The sequence below is a fragment of the Canis lupus genome, chromosome 6 (assembly GCF_048164855.1).
Source record: "Canis lupus baileyi chromosome 6, mCanLup2.hap1, whole genome shotgun sequence".
Lineage (NCBI taxonomy): Eukaryota > Metazoa > Chordata > Mammalia > Carnivora > Canidae > Canis > Canis lupus.
Window position 1 is genome coordinate 29,104,165 of NC_132843.1, and position 17,382 is coordinate 29,121,546.

Sequence of the window (17,382 nt, forward strand, 5' to 3'; positions counted from 1 at the left end):
CACATTGTCACATATTACAAGATTTCCTCTTTTTAAAGGCTGCATCCTGTCTTAATATTCCATTGTACATTTATACCACATTTTCTTTACACATTCATCTGTTGATGGACATTTAAGGGTGTTTCCACTTCTTGGCCATTGTGAATAAAGCTTCAAGTAATAAACATGGAAATGCTAATACCTCTTCAAGATCCTGATTTCAATTCTTTTGGATAGTCAGAAGCAAATTGCTGGGTCATGTGGGTAGTTCAGATGTTAAGTTTTAGGGGAACCTCCATACTGTTTTCCATAGTGACTGGACCGTTTTGGATTCCCACCAACAGTGTACAAGTGTCCCAATTTCTCTACTTTCTCACCAATACTTGTTGTCTTTTGTCTTTTTGATAATAGCCATTCTAATATGTGGTAGGTGATATCTCGTATACTAAGATGTCCACACTACTTAAAGTGATCTATAGATTCAATGCATTCCCTATCAGAATCCCAAAAGCATTTCCTATAGAAATGAAAAAAATAACTCTATAAAGTTCATAGGGAGACATAAAATTCTGAATAGACAAAACACTTTTGGAAAAGAAGAATAAAGCTGGATTCATTGCATTTCTTGATTTCAAAATATACTACAAAATTGTAGTAATTAAAACAGTATGGTACTGGCATAAAGACAGACATATATATCAATAGAATAGAGAGCCCCAAAATCCATACCTATATGGTTAATTGGTCTTTAACAATGGTGCCAAGAATACGCAATGGGGAAAAGATGGTCTTTTCAACAAACAGTACTGGGAAAACAGGTTACCCACATGCAAAAGAATGAGATTGGACCTGTTAACTAATAAAGTGAAAAGACAGTCTGCGGAATGGAAGAAAATATGTAAGGAGCTCCTATGATTCAACAATAAAAAAGCTAATAACTTGTTTTAGAAATGGGCTAAAGACTTTAGTAGACATTTCTCCAAAGAAACATAGGAGAGGCCAAAAGATTATGAAAAAGTGCTAAACATTGCTGATCAGCAGAGAAATGTAACCCAAAGCCACAATGAAATATCATGCCATGTCTTTTTCTTAATTAGCAACCTGAGAATGGCTTAGTTACACCAAGTGTTGACTCATTGGAAAAGCTTCTCTGACTCTCTCTCAACCCAAATCAGGGTTATGTGAACATTCTTTATGACTATATTATTATCATATTACCTAGCACATGATGGGTGGATCTAGGTTTTGTGGAGTCTGAAACTTATATAATATGAGGAATCTTCTTTCAGAGAAAGATTTAAAAAATATATCAATATAAAATTGAGTGAAGATCCCTGAAATTTCCCAGTTAATATGCCCTTGCTCCATCTTATGCAGAACCAATTCTTTGCATACCTTTCTCACTAGATAGTGAGTTCCTCATGGACTGGGATTGAATCTGTTTGTCTCTGTGGTCCCATATCCAGTGGTCCCCTGACCCCATATTGCTCCTGGAAGTGACTAGGGAATTCCACTGCTTCTTTTTCTTCTTTCCCTCTGTCTTCTCACAGCTTAGGCCCTGATTGTATTTGGGCTCTTGAAATAAAAGGATCTGAACAGGGAAATTTGCCCTGATCCTTCTACTACTTCCTGTGGAAGAGGTTAGGGAGAGGATGAGGAGGAAGAGGACACATTGGTGGCATTCTGCATGAGGAAATCACAGCCTGTGGAGCTTAGCCCAAGACCCTGAAGGAGGACATCTGCAATTAGAGTCGTCCGCATGTTGGACTTCACAAAACAGCGTTCTCCAGATTCAACAAGGTATAGTCAAGTGCTGTCTTTTCATCCCTTCATTGGTGCATTAATGAAAAAGAAGCATCCTATTGATTGTAATTCTTAATGCTGCTGTTCACGCCTCGCCCAGCAGACTTGGATATTCTGAAGAGGGCTCCAGCTTGAAGGTGCCCTGGCTGCCAGCCACCACTCTCCAGGTCTCCTCGCCTCTGGCTGCTCCTTTGTGGCTAGAATACAAAATGAGGGAGAGGCACTGCAGGCCAGAGTCTGCAGGTAGTTAGGGCGTTCTCACCAAATGCCTGAAGACCTCAACCTAGCTCCCAGGAAGTAATCTGCTTTCCCTACCTCTCCCCTCAGTCTCCATCTTCAGAGTTAGGGCTCCTCCACTCTGCCTGAGAATCCCGTTTCCCTCATCAAACTCTCTCTTCTATCCTTCTGGCAATCATATCTCATACAGAGCCTGAGTTATGTTTTTTTTTTTTTTTTTTTTTTTTAAGATTCCAGATGTCTATGTGCTCACTGCTTCCCAGCTGTTCTGGAAAAATGGTTCATGGTCTGCCAAGCTGGTTGCAGAGGAAGAAGGAGCATCACAGATATTGAGGGCACTTCTGCCACCACCCAAACCATGGTTTTTGTTTCCTGTAAAGGACCACAGGTGCCCTTGCCCCTGAATCACTCTTGTACTTGCCTGCTATGTGGCCTCTAGTCACTGGTTGCCCATCTTGACACTTCTTCAATTCAGATGACTCTGCTACAACTTAATCCTTTAATTACACAATTAGCACATCTCCACTGAACAGGATTTGTCCTTGTTGGGCTGGGCAAAGAAACTGCACATCATGGGGAAAAAATGGGATAGCAATTCAGTATGTGGGAAATGCAAAGACAAGTGGTCTGGTCTTCATAAAGGGGTAGTGGTGGCACTTTCAGCAGCTTTCAGAGTAGCTCTTCCCAGGCAGTGGCTGAGATCCAGTTCTTCACAGTTGCAAATATTCATTAGTTCTTAGGTCATCGAGGTAGGGACGGGTTGGACTCCTCCTTGGTGAGCTTGTACTTCTGTCCTTTCTTTCCTTTGCCTCTTCAGGCTTTATAACGCTGGTCATCACTCACTTTAGATTTCCTCTGTACTCATCCTCACACTAAGTCTTCTCCCCTCCTGGACTAGCCCTGTGTTGCTCAACTTCCCACTCCCTTCACGCTGGGCACTGTCCTGAGCCGATAGCCCCAGAGGTGTCAGAATACAGCTCCAAGGTGAGGCATAATCATAGCATAGAGACCCCCCACCTGCATGGCTCCATGAGCTCCAAGGATGTTGACAATTACAGACCCTCAAGGACCAAGGGAATATTCTTCCCTAAATGCTTCCAGGGTGAAAAAGACTAGTTTGGCATCTCTGTATGGGGCTTTAAGAGTTATTTTTGTCCTTGAAGTCTAATAGTGGGTTATTGGTAATTATAGGAAAAAAATGGAGAGGAAATAAGGGGTTTTTTGAAGTTTTTTTTTCTGGTTCCAGTATTATATTCTGAATTTCCTATTCAGTTAGATACAACTCCTGAGATCATGACCTCTATGATTATAGCAGAAAGAGGCCCCCATCATCCATGAGCCTATGATTTCCACTTTGTTTCTATCCCTCTAACTGGCATAATTTCTCTGGACACTGCAGAGAAGGGATGTTACCTAAATGCTTGTTTTGCAGGGTGCCATTTCCATGCATCAAGTTCACTTGCAGTAAGGACACACAGGGGCCCAGTAGATCTCTCTTCATTGGTGTTTTATTCGGAGCAACTCAGAATATTTGTTCTGTCAGATGCTTTGAGTGGCTCCCTACTGCCAACAGACTGAAAGCTCCCTCCTTAGTTGGGCTTTCCCTTTCCCCTGCAAGTGACTTGCACACACTCTCTCAATCACTCTGTTTCATTCATTCATTCATTCATTCATTCATTCATTTCTCCATTCTTCCATAAACATGGATTCACTACTCTTCTAATGTTGAAGAAGCTGTCCTAGGTTCTGGGGATATGAATAAGAATAAACAATAACTCCTTCTTCAAAGGTCTAATAATCCAGAGGAAGACAAAGATGTAAGTCAAAACCACAAGAAGCACTGTCTCTGACAGTGAGATGGATGTCTGTTTAGAGTTGGGCAGGGGCACTTAGAAGGAAGAGCCCTGTTTCACTTGGGAATAGGACTGGAGAATAACCAGAAAGGTTTCATAGAAGAAGTGGCACCATCATGGTATTACCACATGTTGAGAAGCCATTTCAACTGGAAGGAGTGTCCTGAGGAAAGCCAGAGGAATTCTGGTCAGAGTGTACTCAGGAACTATAAACCAAAAAACAGGTGGCCAGAAAAGGCTGGAAGGGAGGGCAAAGTCCACAGTATGTAGAGCAACATGTAAGCTGTAGGAAACATTAATGGATGCTGTGTTGTGTGTGTGTGTATGTGTGTGTGTGTGTGTGTGTGTTAAAGCCTATAGTTGGGTAACAAACAGTGTCTTGGATACTAAGGGACCAGCACAATTATAAAGAATGTTTTAAACATGAAAAATATGAATAGCTTAGAAGACATCCAGTTGATTGATTTAATCATGACTGTTGTAGTCCAAAAGTTTCTGGCTCAATGGTCCCTTCCATGAATACAGTACAACCTCAGACATTCCTGCAAAGGAATGTTATTCTAGTTATTTCTGAGACTCCTTGAAGAGTGACTCACTCACTAGCAGGACTGTCTGTCACCTCAGGGACACCACATGGCTCCTGCCTCTTTCACCTGCCCTGCTCTAATGTCCTTGGATGTGTTCATATCCACTGTCCTGCCCATTGTGGGAACAGTGGCTTCAAGCGGGGCAGTATCTGGGTGTTCCTGTGCTTCAGGCTTTGGTGAGGCTGATCTGAAAAGGGCCCTACTTGGAGGAAGTAAAGGTCTCCCTCCAGGTCTGGGCTACACAAATCCCAGAGTGTCTGAGCTCAAAGCAGAGACTCACAAAGCTGTTTACAGATAAGAAGCTGCATCAACCTTTGTACCTTCCTGTGGCCAAGTAACTAGAACTGGCCCTGGGGCCAGATCATGGACAGAACCTGTTTCTCTCCTCCTTCTCTTCCCTGACCCCTCAATCCAATGCCACGTGTCTTCCATAGTTAAATACAAATGCTTCCAATTTGCTTCTTATTCTGGTAGCAGTAAATACATACTATCATAGACACCAAAAACCCTGACATCTATACATTGGGAGCAAGGGATTTGAGCTCAGGAGCTAACTGAAATCAGAAAATACTAGAAGAAGGTACAGAAATTCAAGTTGCAAAAACCAGGATATAATTTTTGAAAAAAGAAGGGGAGATAATGTAGGAATGGTAGGAATCAGCCCAAAATGTATTATTTGATATCAACTTTGATAATCATAGAGAAATGTAAATTCATATTAGGCAAATTATTAGAAGTAAAAACCATATTTATGATTTTAAATCATGAATAACCACAGAATATATAAGCAAATAGATTGTATCTATGGAGTCAAAGACAGAAAACCAAGGCAGCAGCAAGGATGCCCAAACGAAAGGAGGCTCACAAAGAAGATAGAATGAGTAGGGCGGGATGCGTGCTATGCCAATAATTACAAATTTCTTAACATCCAATATTAAAATTGATGACTTTCATGTGGGAATAATGATACATCTAAGAGAAAGAATCACCTAAATAAGATGGCAAGGAAAGAAAAGTTAGAAATAAAAGGATGGGTAAAGGGAAAACAGAAAAATACAAAAAAGAAAATTAGTCCTAGAAACATGAATATCAGTCTATGTATAATCATAGTAAAAAAGCAATAAGTAATGGTCAAAAAGGGTCTATTGGTCATGAAAATATTACTTTAAAAGGCATTAACATAGTGTGAGAAAGCAAAAAAATAAAAATAAAAAAAACCTGCCCTACTAGAATCTTCCTTGAATTCAGCTTATCTATGAAGGGAAGGAGAGAAACGGTACAGTAAATATTGGAGATATTTGTCAAGGAAAGATTAAAAATATGTACTTTATTGAATTCTTTTCTTGAAAAACAGTTTTCATGTAGAACACTTGGAAAATAAAGAAAAGTAGTACAGAAAAAATAAAACTTTACCTACAATCTCAGAAGCCAAGGGCAGGTGCTCCTTTAAAAGAGCTTTTCCCTGTGGGAGAGCTGTGGTCTTGGGGAAGACTTGGCCTCTATTAGGCCTGGGGGAGTGGAGGCAGTAGGAAGGGAGAGGATGACTATCCAAAGAGGTGAGTTGCTGAGTGGTGAGCTGGGTCACCATTCATCTCCTTTTCCCTTATCTAGATCTTTATGCCTAGAAGCACAAGGATTTTGCTGTCTACTTCTTTCTTTTCCCTTGGACCTCCCAAGATGACTGAGCCAGCCCCATTCCATGAGGAAAGGAGAATGGGAGAAAGTAAGTACTGTGGGGCACAGAAATCTTATTTTATCTTTTCATTTTAAAAGATTATTTATTTGAGAGAGGGAGAGAGACAGAGACAGAGTCAGAGACTGAGATAGCAAGAGAATGCAGGAGTGGGGAGGAGACGGAGAAGTAGGCCTCCCACTGAGCAGGGAGCCCCAACTGGGGATTGATCCCAGGGCCACTGGGATCATGACCTGAGCCCAAGGGAGACACTTAACTGACTGAGCCACCCAGGCCCCCCTATTTTATTTTTTTAAATAAGTACTTTTGAATTAAAAAAATCAGAGAACATATAAGACTATCTGAGAAAAGAAGTCTGGGAAAGTAGCAAAGCCAAGGGGGAAGGAGAACAGGAAAAGAGAGAAACCTGAGGCCTCCCTTGTGACTTTCTGTCCCAGCCCTTAGAAAAATAGAAGGAAGAGAAGGGGGCTGGGAAGGGAAGAAAGAATGTAGATAAAGATGGGCTTCTCAGGGGCAAGAGGATGGTATATTTAAACAGAGGAAAGAAAGCTAGACAAAGAGCTTAGCTATAAAGGAGCCAAAACCAGTTTCTGGGAGGAAGAAACAATTAGTTGAGTAGTTCACCTTAGCCAGGTAGGTGTGCAGCCCCCGAAGTAGCTTCGAAATTGGCTTGCCTGCTTTTAGTGGCTTCCACATTTGGTTAGGTCAGGTCAATTCCCAGACCAAGGGTGCTTTACTAAGAGGGCTGGTTGGTCCCCAAGAGCCCAGAGAAAGGGCGTATATGCTCAGCAGAGGGGAGGCATCTGTGTTCTATAAAGAATAAGGCAAATTTGAGTTTTTATACCAGTACAAGCTTTCTCAGGCTAGAGGTAGTTCAACACACGTGGAGGAGTTTTGAATTTGTAGATTTTGTGCCAGCAATTGTCTCAGAATAACAAAACAGCACTGCTCCTTTATGAGTCTCAGATTGAGAACAGCAAGTACAGAGGTAGGAAATGTGGTAGGTGGGAAATATGGCTTAAATGTGCTTTCAGCTGTGTCTTCCAGATAATTATAATGGAGTCTGCTTCTCCCCCACCCATGCCTGTCATCCTCAGTATTAAATTATGATGATGATGATGATTACTGGTAATTATCCCTTTCATGTATTTGGCATTTTCTACTTTCTTAAGTACTTGCACATGGTTCCCTTCACTGTGAGCCTAGGAGACAGGAAGGGCAGGCACTGCTCCACCCATCTTTAGATGAAGAGTAAGGCTGCTATTCCCTTACCCTGGGTCACACAGCTTGTTAGGGACCCCAGGCATCTAATGGTGTCTACATCTCTCTCAGCTGCATATTTGGTTCGCTAGAACGCTAATTATTCCTTTCCACATTTAAGGATATAGTGGATATGTATATGGGTACATATATTCCATACGTCAAAAATTGAGTTGTTATACTTTAAGTCTATATATCTCTCTCTCTTCCATCTGTATCTGTCTCTGTCTCTCTGAGAGAGAGAGAGAAAAAAAAGAGAGAGAAAGAGAGAGAGATTGAGATCCACATTGCGTTGTTCACTTATGGATTTCAAAGCATTTTCCAAATAACAAGACATTATCTCCTTTGTCATTTATAATAGCTGGAAGTTTTGGCAGACTTGTCTCAGCTTTCTGCTTCTATGTATTACGGAGAAAAACCTAGGGATAGAACTGGGTATCCGCATTACATTTAGGAAACTGGATATAGAAATGTGTGCATGCAAGGTACCACCTGCCTCGCACCTTGGCCGACTGCTGATTATTCTCCATGATCTGGAGCTAATCCGGAGGATTAAGTGAGCATCTGCTCCCCATGCTGACAGTTGGGTGGGGCTGAGCCATAAACAGAGGGGGCAGATCAGGCTAAGGCAAAGCAGCCAGTGTGGAGAGGGCTGGGCTTCCCTGAGAGTCTGGGGATATTTGACCCTGGTTGCTCTCCATCCTGCCCTTCTGCACTCTGCTCCATTCTACCCTCACCCACCTCTCAGCCTGGAATTTGTACAGGGTGGTGAAGAGCCAAAGTCAAACTGCCAGAGTTTGTCCTGCTCTGCTGGCTCTGTGTGCACTCTGTGACCTTGGGCAGACTGCTGTGGAGAGGTGCCTCAGTTCCCTTATCCACAGGAGGGGATCGTGGCAGTAATCCACTCCTGAGTCACAGTGCAGAGTAGGTGAGATGTTCCCTTAGAGAGTCTTAACTGTAATTGTTGCTGGGATGCTCCTCCTCCTCCTCCTTCTCTCTCTCTCTTTCTCTTTTTGTTCTTTGCGTCTCATATCAGCTCAAGTGCCATCTACCAGTGTTCTGGTACATACTGATTCTCCTTATCTGCTGCCACATCCTACCTGGAAAAGTCCTTTTGGCATTCACCTTGCTAGGACATACATTTATGTTTCTGTGTTTCATGGATCTGAGTCTGTGAGTTCCTCCTGGAGAGAGTCTCTTTCAGATCTTAATTTTCTGTAGAAATACACACACACACACACACACACACACACACACCTGCAGGAAGAAGGGAGAGGAAGGACAAAGGAAAAATGAATGAAGACACAGCCTTTATTTTAATCATCTCCAATGTTAGTTTTCTGCCCACACTTCCTCCTCCTTAGACAAAGCAGTCTTTGGGAGCTACACCTAACAGCACAAACTCAGCAGAAAGCCATTGGAGAGTAGAAAAAGAGTCCAGTTTAGAGTTGTGACCAAAGTAATGGTGATAAAGCAGAAGCCCCTCAGTCCTTAGGAGGCAGGGGGACTCTTATCTTCTTTTCCAGGAATGGAAAATGCAAGACTGCACCTTGTCCACTTTCCTGAGATGGAGCCCCTTTTTCCCCATGGATACCATCTCTTCTAGAGATTTCTCCCAGAGATGGGAAACAGGCAGAGGACACATTGAAAGGTTGGGTTTGTCAAAGTGTTGAGAGTGTCTGGAGTAATGGGAGGAGCTGAGAAGCACCACCACCTGGGTTCTAGGTACCAGCAAGAGCACTGGCCTGGCACCCAGGTCCTGGCCCTGGTTCAGGAGGCCATAGATCCCCCTGGACCACCTGGGGCAAGTGGCCTCACCTCTGTGGCCTCAGAAGTTCATCTGGAAAAGGTGATCACCTAGGGTCCCCTCCAGGTCTGACATTAGGTAGCTTGCCACAGTCCCTACAGATATCACTGCCTCCTTACACAAGACAGCAGTTGGTATTTAAAATAATGGTGATGAGTCATCTCAAAGCGATGACAAAAGAAGGTTGTTCTGATTTATTCCTTACAGTGCCTCCACATTCTGGAATCCTGAGAGCTAAAGGAGTCTGCAGTGCTGAATCTTCTAGATACCTGAACCCTATGTACTTTTAAACATCCAAACTGAATTTTGTTCTAAATTAAAAAAAAAAATTAAACATATTTTCTTGGAATTTTTTTCATTATATTTAATATATTGTTCTAATTATATTTTTATCTTCAGAAAAGAGAAGGAGGAGAATACCTTGCACTTCTCTGGATGACCTTGGGTCATCATTCTGAGCATGAATGCTGCTAGTGAAGGAAAACCCTCAGGAGCTCCTGAGCTCTGTCATGGGTTTGGATTTTCTTTCCACTGACCTTCTCCTGAATCTTTACTCACTCTCTTTGGTCTCTGATGGGGTCACTGGGCAGGAATGAGAAGGGACACAGTTTTCATATATTGAGTCCAAGACCCAGAGCGGGACAGGGATTTCCTCAAGATTAAAGAGCTGGTCAGTAGTATAGCTGGAAGAGAACAAGCACTTTTGCTTGAGAGCCAGTCTTAGAGGACTCCAGACGCTAGCTTGCCTTATCTCCTTATCTGCAATCTGTATTTCCTTTTACAGGGTCTAAAGTCATCCACTTCAAGTTTCAAGGATGGCTCCCCATGGAGTTGATTGATATGTTGCCGATGAAGACTATCCCATCATAAAAAACACTGTGTGTCATATTTTCAAATTTTTCAGTCTTGAGAGATTCTTTGGTGGGATAAAATAAGTTTAAAGACAAAAAAGAAAAAGAAAAAAAACAAAAAAACCCCCACCTAATCACCTAAGATCCTGCTCTTGCTTGGGTAACTGGAAGATAACTGGCCAGAATCCTATATAAGCAGTTTTATCTTTCCTTTTTTCCCCACTATCTTTCCATCCCTCCCTCCTGCCCTTCCTGTCTTCCTTCCATCTCTTTTGCTTTTTCTTTCTTTTTTCATTTTCCCTTCCCTCCTTCTTCTCCTCTTCCTCTTCTTTCCCTCCTTTCCTTTCTTTCTTTCTTTCTTTCTTTCTTTCTTTCTTTCTTTCTTTCTTTCTTTCTTTCTTTCTTTCTTCTTTCTTTTTTTCTTTCTTTCTTTCTTTCTTTCTTTCTTTCTTTCTTTCTTTCTTTCTTTCTTCTTTCTTTCTTTCTTTCTTTCTTTCTTTCTTTCTTTCTTTCTTTCTTTCTTCTTTCTTACTTTCTCTTTCTTTCTTTCGTTAATAGCATGAAGCTTATACCTGGTATAGCACTGTGATGCTGCTCTTAGGCTATTTTCTACAGTTCAGAACTCCAGAGACTATTTACTTCCTCATAGTCCTTTGCTGGTGGTATTAGTATGCACCATGTTTTTTTTTTTTTTTAAGATTTTATTTATTTATTCATGAGACACACACACACACACACACACAGAGAGAGAGAGAGAGAGAGAGAGAGAGAGAGAGACAGAGACACAGGCAGAGGGAGAAGCAGGCTCCATGCAGGGAGCCCGAAGTGGGACTTGATCCCAGGTCTCCAGGATCAGGCCCTGGGCTGAAGGTGGCACTAAACTGCTGAGGGCTGCCCAGTATACACCATTTGTGATGGAGAGTGAGAACTTGGTTTGCACCATGGGGCCTAAGAACCAGGCTCAGCCCAAAGTGTAACAGAGAGTTGGCCTCTCAAGACTGTAAGAGAGGCAAAGTTTACATCCTGAAATGATGGTGCCTTAGAAAAGATGGATCTGCTATGTACCATGTATCCCTTTTTGTTCAACTCATGTGAAAAGAAAGTATACACTCAGAATATATGATTATAGGTTGTGATGGATTTATAATGTTTCAATTTAGCTAGGCTGAATTCCATTTCCTGCATGTTTCTCATTAGGGTGTGCCATGAAGGGGATTCTTAGGGGAGATGTGTTGGGCCAAAGGGAAACAGAAGTCATTTAGTATCTCATATACATTGTTACTTTCTGTTGACTCACTTGTAGTTCTGAACAATAGCTGGTTATGCAACTGATCCAGCTTCCTCTGAGTCCTAAGCCAGGTATGTAGGTTCATCTGTGAGACAAAGGTCCTGGCCTCTTTAGGATACCCTCAAGGTCAGAGCCAATAAGAACTCACACAAATTTCAGAACATCTTCCTACGCTCCAGCCCATGCTGGTGCATTCTAGCTTGTTCTTGCTGTCAAGTCCTACAGTATAATATAGCTGGCAAGGACCTTGATTGTCTTTCCATTCCACAAGACACCACACTGGTCTATTACATGGATAGTATTATGCTGATTGGATCTAGCAGTCAAGAAGTAGCAACTACTCTGTAGACCCTAGTAAGACACTTACATAGTAGGGAATGGGAAATAAATCCTACAAAAATTCTAGGGTCCCCTGCCATGATGAAATCTCTGTGTCCAGTGCTCTGGAGCACGTTAAGATATCTCTTCCACAGCGGAAGGGCAAGTTGCTGTATCTGACCCTTGCACCACTGAGAAAGAGGTACAGTGCTTAGGAAGCATCTTTGGATTTTTGAGGAAATATATACCTCATTTGAGTGTGCTTCTCCAACCCATTTTCTAAGTATCATGAAAATATGCTAATTTTGGGTGAGTTCAGATAAGAGCTGGCTTTCCAACAGGTTCAGACTATCATGCAAGCTATTCTGATCCTTGGGCCATATGATCCAGCAGATCCAATGGTGCCTGAAGTGTCAATGACAGATACAGATGCTGTCTCTGGCAAGCCCTTGCAGCTGAATCACAGAATAAACTCAGATTTTGGAGTAAAACTACTTTATGTCTTCATACAATTGTTCTTCTTTTGATATACAGCTTTGGCTGCTACTGGGCTTTATTAGTAGAGAAACATATGATTATGGGCCATTGAGTTACTGTGTGACTTGAGCTGCCCATCACAAATTAGTGTTGTATGACCCACCAACTCAAGAAGTTGAGCATGGACAGGTGTTCTCCATCATCAAATGGAAGTGATATATATGAGATTGGGCTTAAGCAAGCCCTGAAAGTACAAGTATGTTGCATGAAGAGGTGGCCCAGATGCCCATGGCCCCTATTGTTGCTACACCATTTTCTTTCTCTGAAACTATGGCCTTATAGGGAACTCCCTATGATAAGTTAGCTGAAGAAAATATTAGGCTTGATTTTACAAATGGTTCTACATGGTGTGCACTCACCATTAACAACTGCATTGCTGCTGCACTATAGCCCCATTCTGGATGATTCTATAGACAATAGTGAAGGTAAATCTTCCCAGTGGCAGGACATTGGACATTGGACAGTGCCCAGTGCCTAGTGAAGATGGCAAGAATTGCATATCTTTACCATCTCATAGACCATGAGTGGCTTTGGTGACTGATCAAGGACTTGGAAAGAACAAGAGTGGAAAATTAATGACAAGAGGGTCTGGGGAAGAGGCATGTAGATAGGCTAATCAAGATGAGCACATGGGGTGAAGATATTTGTGTCCTGTGTGAATGCTCACCAAAGGGTGACCCAATAGAACAGGATTATAAAAAATCATGTAGATAGAATAGGCTGTTCTGTGGATACCAGTCAGCCTCCTTCCATAGCCACTCCTGTCATTTCCTAATATGTTTATCAGCAAAGTGGCCATGATGGCTGGGATGGAAGGTATATGTGGGGTCAGCAACATGTACTGCCACTCACCAAGGATGAACTGGTTACAGCCACTGCTGAGTGCCCAATCTGCCAGCAGCAAAAACCAACACTGACATGGCACCATTCCCCAGGGTGACCAGCCAGCTACCTAGGGACAGGTTGATTACATTGGCTTGCTTCCATCATGGAAGCCACAGAACATTATTTTTAGTGAAAAAGACACTCACCTTCTATATGGTTTTGCCCCAAATGGTATATAATTTAAAAAATAGGAATTCTAAACACCAACAATAAAACCCATACATTTGATGCAGTTAATGCATTTTTGCCTATAGATGAGAGCCCACCAAAAGGTTATTTATGGCATTTTTTTTTGTGCATTTAAAGAAAGGGTTGGTTATCTTATGTCCATGTCTAGACCATATTAGAATGTTCAAATTAGAAAGTGGGGAAAATAAATCTCCTAGGATAGGTAGGGTTATGCTGCACTAACATACAAACTTAAACTCCTGATGATTTAGTACATACTTCTGTCCTTCTGCTGTTATCATAAGTTGGCTTGGGTCTCTGCTTTAGAACCCAAATTGACAAAGCAGCCACCTTCTGGAATGCTGCCAGTCATGATGGCAGAGGGAAAACTTCATGGGGGTCTTATACTGGTGATGAAATTGACAGGCTCAGTCCACATGCTCCAACCCCAAAGGAGCCAGAAAGTTCAATGCCACCACGGCCAACACTTTTTGGTGATCAGAGCTAATGAGTACTCTAGAGGTGAGGGAAGGTTGTGACTTGCAGAGTCCCCACAATGCTGAAGAATGATAGCTGCTTGTGAGGGAAGAGGCAAAGGGAAGACTGGAAGTCAAGATGCAAGATGGGGGCTATTTAGTTGAGAGGCAGATGGTCAGCTACACAGGCCTGAGTGACACCCTGCTCTCCAGTATAGTATAACAAATGATTCTCATATCAGCTCCCAGTTGTCAAGGAAATGTAAAATTGTGTTTTGTGTCTTCTGTTTAAGAGGAATTGAACCTTGATATTACATGTTAGAATTATTTCTATGCAAAATACCAAATATATTGATATTTTACGTGTAAAGGGACTCTATGTCTATCTTATTCTGCGAAGACGCCTAATAATGGTGACACAATGAATTGTTACTGGTTTTGTTATCATCATAGTCATTATACCCATACCGGGCTTTGTTTCTAAGTGAATTAAGTCACATGAAGCAAAGGAGAGGCCATAGCCTCATGAGAGCACATCCACTCATTTAAGTCTGTCAGTTGGCTGTTTTCAGCTGTATCAGTTGAGAACGTGTTGGGATGACATGCAGCCCTGGATAAGATTGTTTTGAACAATATGAGAAATCAGTGGCATTCAGGCCAAATTAAATCTAATTTACTCTACAAATTGCCAAACTATCAGTCCTATTAAATCTGTTTATTAAAAGGCAGAAGAGTCGGCCTGGGTCGCAAGCTGTGGCTGGGATAATAAGACAAAGATGAAGCCCACTAATGTAGATAAATCATGTTTGATTTCCAGGCCAGAGGTAGCCAATGGGAGGGCTTTCACCTCGTCTTCTCTGTCATCCTGAGGTGTCTGCAAACCAGTCGGAATGTCCCCAGAGTCAGGCCATTCTGATTGATTTTCATGGCACTGGGAGGCCCATGTCATTGCCCCCAATCTGGGGTCATTAATAAAACCAACTCCATTTCTCTCTAGTTATCCATTCTACAAAATATAATTTAAGCAGGCCTTTATGATTTAGAGGTGAGTGAGATTAGGAGGGTAGAGGAGCAGATAATGGTGGTGGTAGAGGCAGGGATAGGAGGTTGGGATTATTATATTCTGAAATCCTGAAGTGTAGATAGGGCAGGTAATAGTAGACCTTTATTCTCAAATTACTTGGGCTGATTCACAAAACTTTATAAGGTTTTGGGTTGGATTTTACATCTTAACAATTGCAGATGTACACATAAAATGAGGGGGAAAGGGCAATGCTAATTAAGGCCTTATTCTTTAAGAAAGATAAGTCTTTGTTTATGGTGCTCACTTACTTGGAATCTTCTATTTCAGGGTCTCCAGTTACTAAATTCTGCTCATTCTTGGAGGTCTGTCTAAGGTCCCTTTTCATCTTAAAGTAGTCCTTTTTTAATACCTCAGTCCCTGGCTTTCTTTCTTTTGAACTCTTGTCCCAATGAATATTTTTCCAATGAATATTAATAGCACTTGATTTGAAATTATCATATTCTTTACTATATTGCACTTTGATAAATCTTTTTTTATGAACTATTTCCCTGAAACTACAAAAGAAATATATAGAGATATACAGTAACTTACCCAGGATCACACAGTTAATAATGTGTGCTATTCCTAAGCACCCCCTCAATATTTGATTACATGGGGTAGTCTGATCTTGAGGGGGAAGCAAACTCATCAAGTATGTAAGTTGGAGGGGGCTAGGGACTGGTGAGGGAATAAAATGTGAATTGGATTCTTTAGGGGGCTAGAAAAAGCAGGGCCCTCCAGTAGATGTCAAGCAATGGCCCTTCAGCCAGTGTAGGCAGAAAGGCTGGCTTGAAGCTGAATGATTGGGTTTACTCATTCAGAAGATTATTCCTTTTCATTGAAATTTGGCCTACAAGCACCTTCCACAGATCCATATCTGTGCCTTCCACTCTGTTCCAGGCAGTCTTCATCTCAGACAGCCTTTATAGTGGATATTTTCTGAAAGCTAGAAGTAAGGAATATGAATAAGATTAGAGAACAAGCCTTGAGCATACAACCTCAAACCCCAGATTGTAATTCCATGGAATAAATTTGTGATTCAGTCACCACTCATTCAGTACAATCCAGTAGGTTCAGGAAACTTCTGGAGGAAAGTTGAGGTGGGAGAAGGGAGGGATGAAAATTGCTCACAGTAATCCAAAGGCTTTATTAGTCTGTAATTAGGAGTGATGGGAGGAAGCCAAGTGAGGGAAAATTTAAGCTGAATTGCAGGAAAAAACGAGTCTCTAACAATGAAGAGTATTCAACTGTGGAGCGGGATGACAGAGACAGAGCAGCGGCAGTCACTCATAATTTCTTTATTGGTAATTTGGTCTCTATATTTTGGATGAAATACATATCTGGGAACCATGCCAAGTCATGCAAGGGATGCCCTTTAACCGGCATTCAGGGTGATAGCATTAATGGCTCTGGGAGAGGAAAATGAGATAATCTTGAGAACCAGCTGTGAATGAGAAGTCCAAAGAACAAGATGTTCTCTTAGGTTTAGGTCCTGGCGCTGCACATCGTTGGAGCCGCTCTGAGTTGGGGCCCTGTACCACCACAGCAGAAACCAGTCACCTCTCACCTGGCTTCCAACATCTCTAGAGGGTGTCTCACTGCCTCCAGTCTTAGAGAAATTGGAATTCTCAGAATATCTGTTTTCTAGGAAATGACCATTAAAATGCAACTCTGTTCCATGTAATACATTTAAGTTAAAAGGGAAAGACAAGTGAAGATGGGGTTTTAAAAATGAATTAAAACATACATATACAACTTTGCATCACCTTTCTAGTAAGACTTACATGTGAAAACAAACCTTTGGTTGTATCCTATCTAGAAAACTCAACAAGTGTTTTAAACAGCAGCTTTTTCTTCTTTTAGTCTCTCACCCAGGTGGGTTTTTATGTGCTGCTAGTTCCATGTCACCTCTCTGTTCATGATCTTTCCAAGGACTTCTACAGTCTGTCCTCAACTTACCCCGTGGCCATTATCTGCATTACTCAAACCCTCGGTTTTCCAACTCTTCAGTATTTGCCCAACACATACACATACATGCATGTGCACACACATACCCAAACATGAACACAGGCTTACAGATGTGTGAGTGCATACACATAAATAAAAAATAGAAATAATGTTTTTTTTTTTAATTTAACATCTTGAGATTCTAGTGTTTCTGGGAATATAATTTGAGGAAATGCCTCTTTGTTTTTACACCCAACCTACCCATTCCCAAATCTCTATAAAAAGGCACATGTGAATACAGTCACCACTCTTCTTCTACCCAGAATGCTATCATCACTCAACTCAGTATATAAGAAGTCTACTTGCCATCTAAGACTCAAGCCTAGCGCTATTGCTACAGAATGTCCTTTCCAACCTGCTCCACAGGAAGGGATCTCACTTTTCTCTGAAATTCTGCAGCCTGGTGATGATCCAGGGATGCCCAACACAACTGCCTTCTACTGTGGATCTTTGCCTTCATGCTTTAATCCTCTTACTAAGATGTACTTTCTCAAAGTTGAGGACCATGTTTCACATAGCTTCACACTTTACATAGTACCTGGCAAGGTCCCTTTAGCTCAGTAGATAGAA

The 17,382-nt window shown here is 41.7% G+C and overlaps 1 long non-coding RNA gene across 7 annotated transcripts in view; it reads left to right on the forward strand.

Moving 5' to 3' along the window:
* The window catches only part of LOC140635166 (uncharacterized), a 337,126-nt gene extending 327,022 nt beyond the window's left edge, over window positions 1-10,104 (forward strand). For 6 of the 7 annotated variants that reach the window (XR_012032491.1, XR_012032492.1, XR_012032494.1 and 3 more), the window contains 2 exons: window positions 6,071-6,182; window positions 10,004-10,104. This is a non-coding gene — a long non-coding RNA (uncharacterized lncRNA). Of the gene's footprint in view, window positions 1-6,070; window positions 6,183-9,426; window positions 9,517-10,003 lie in introns of those variants that run through there. The other variant, XR_012032490.1, reaches the window with a different exon arrangement.
* The last annotated feature ends 7,278 nt before the right edge of the window (window positions 10,105-17,382 follow it).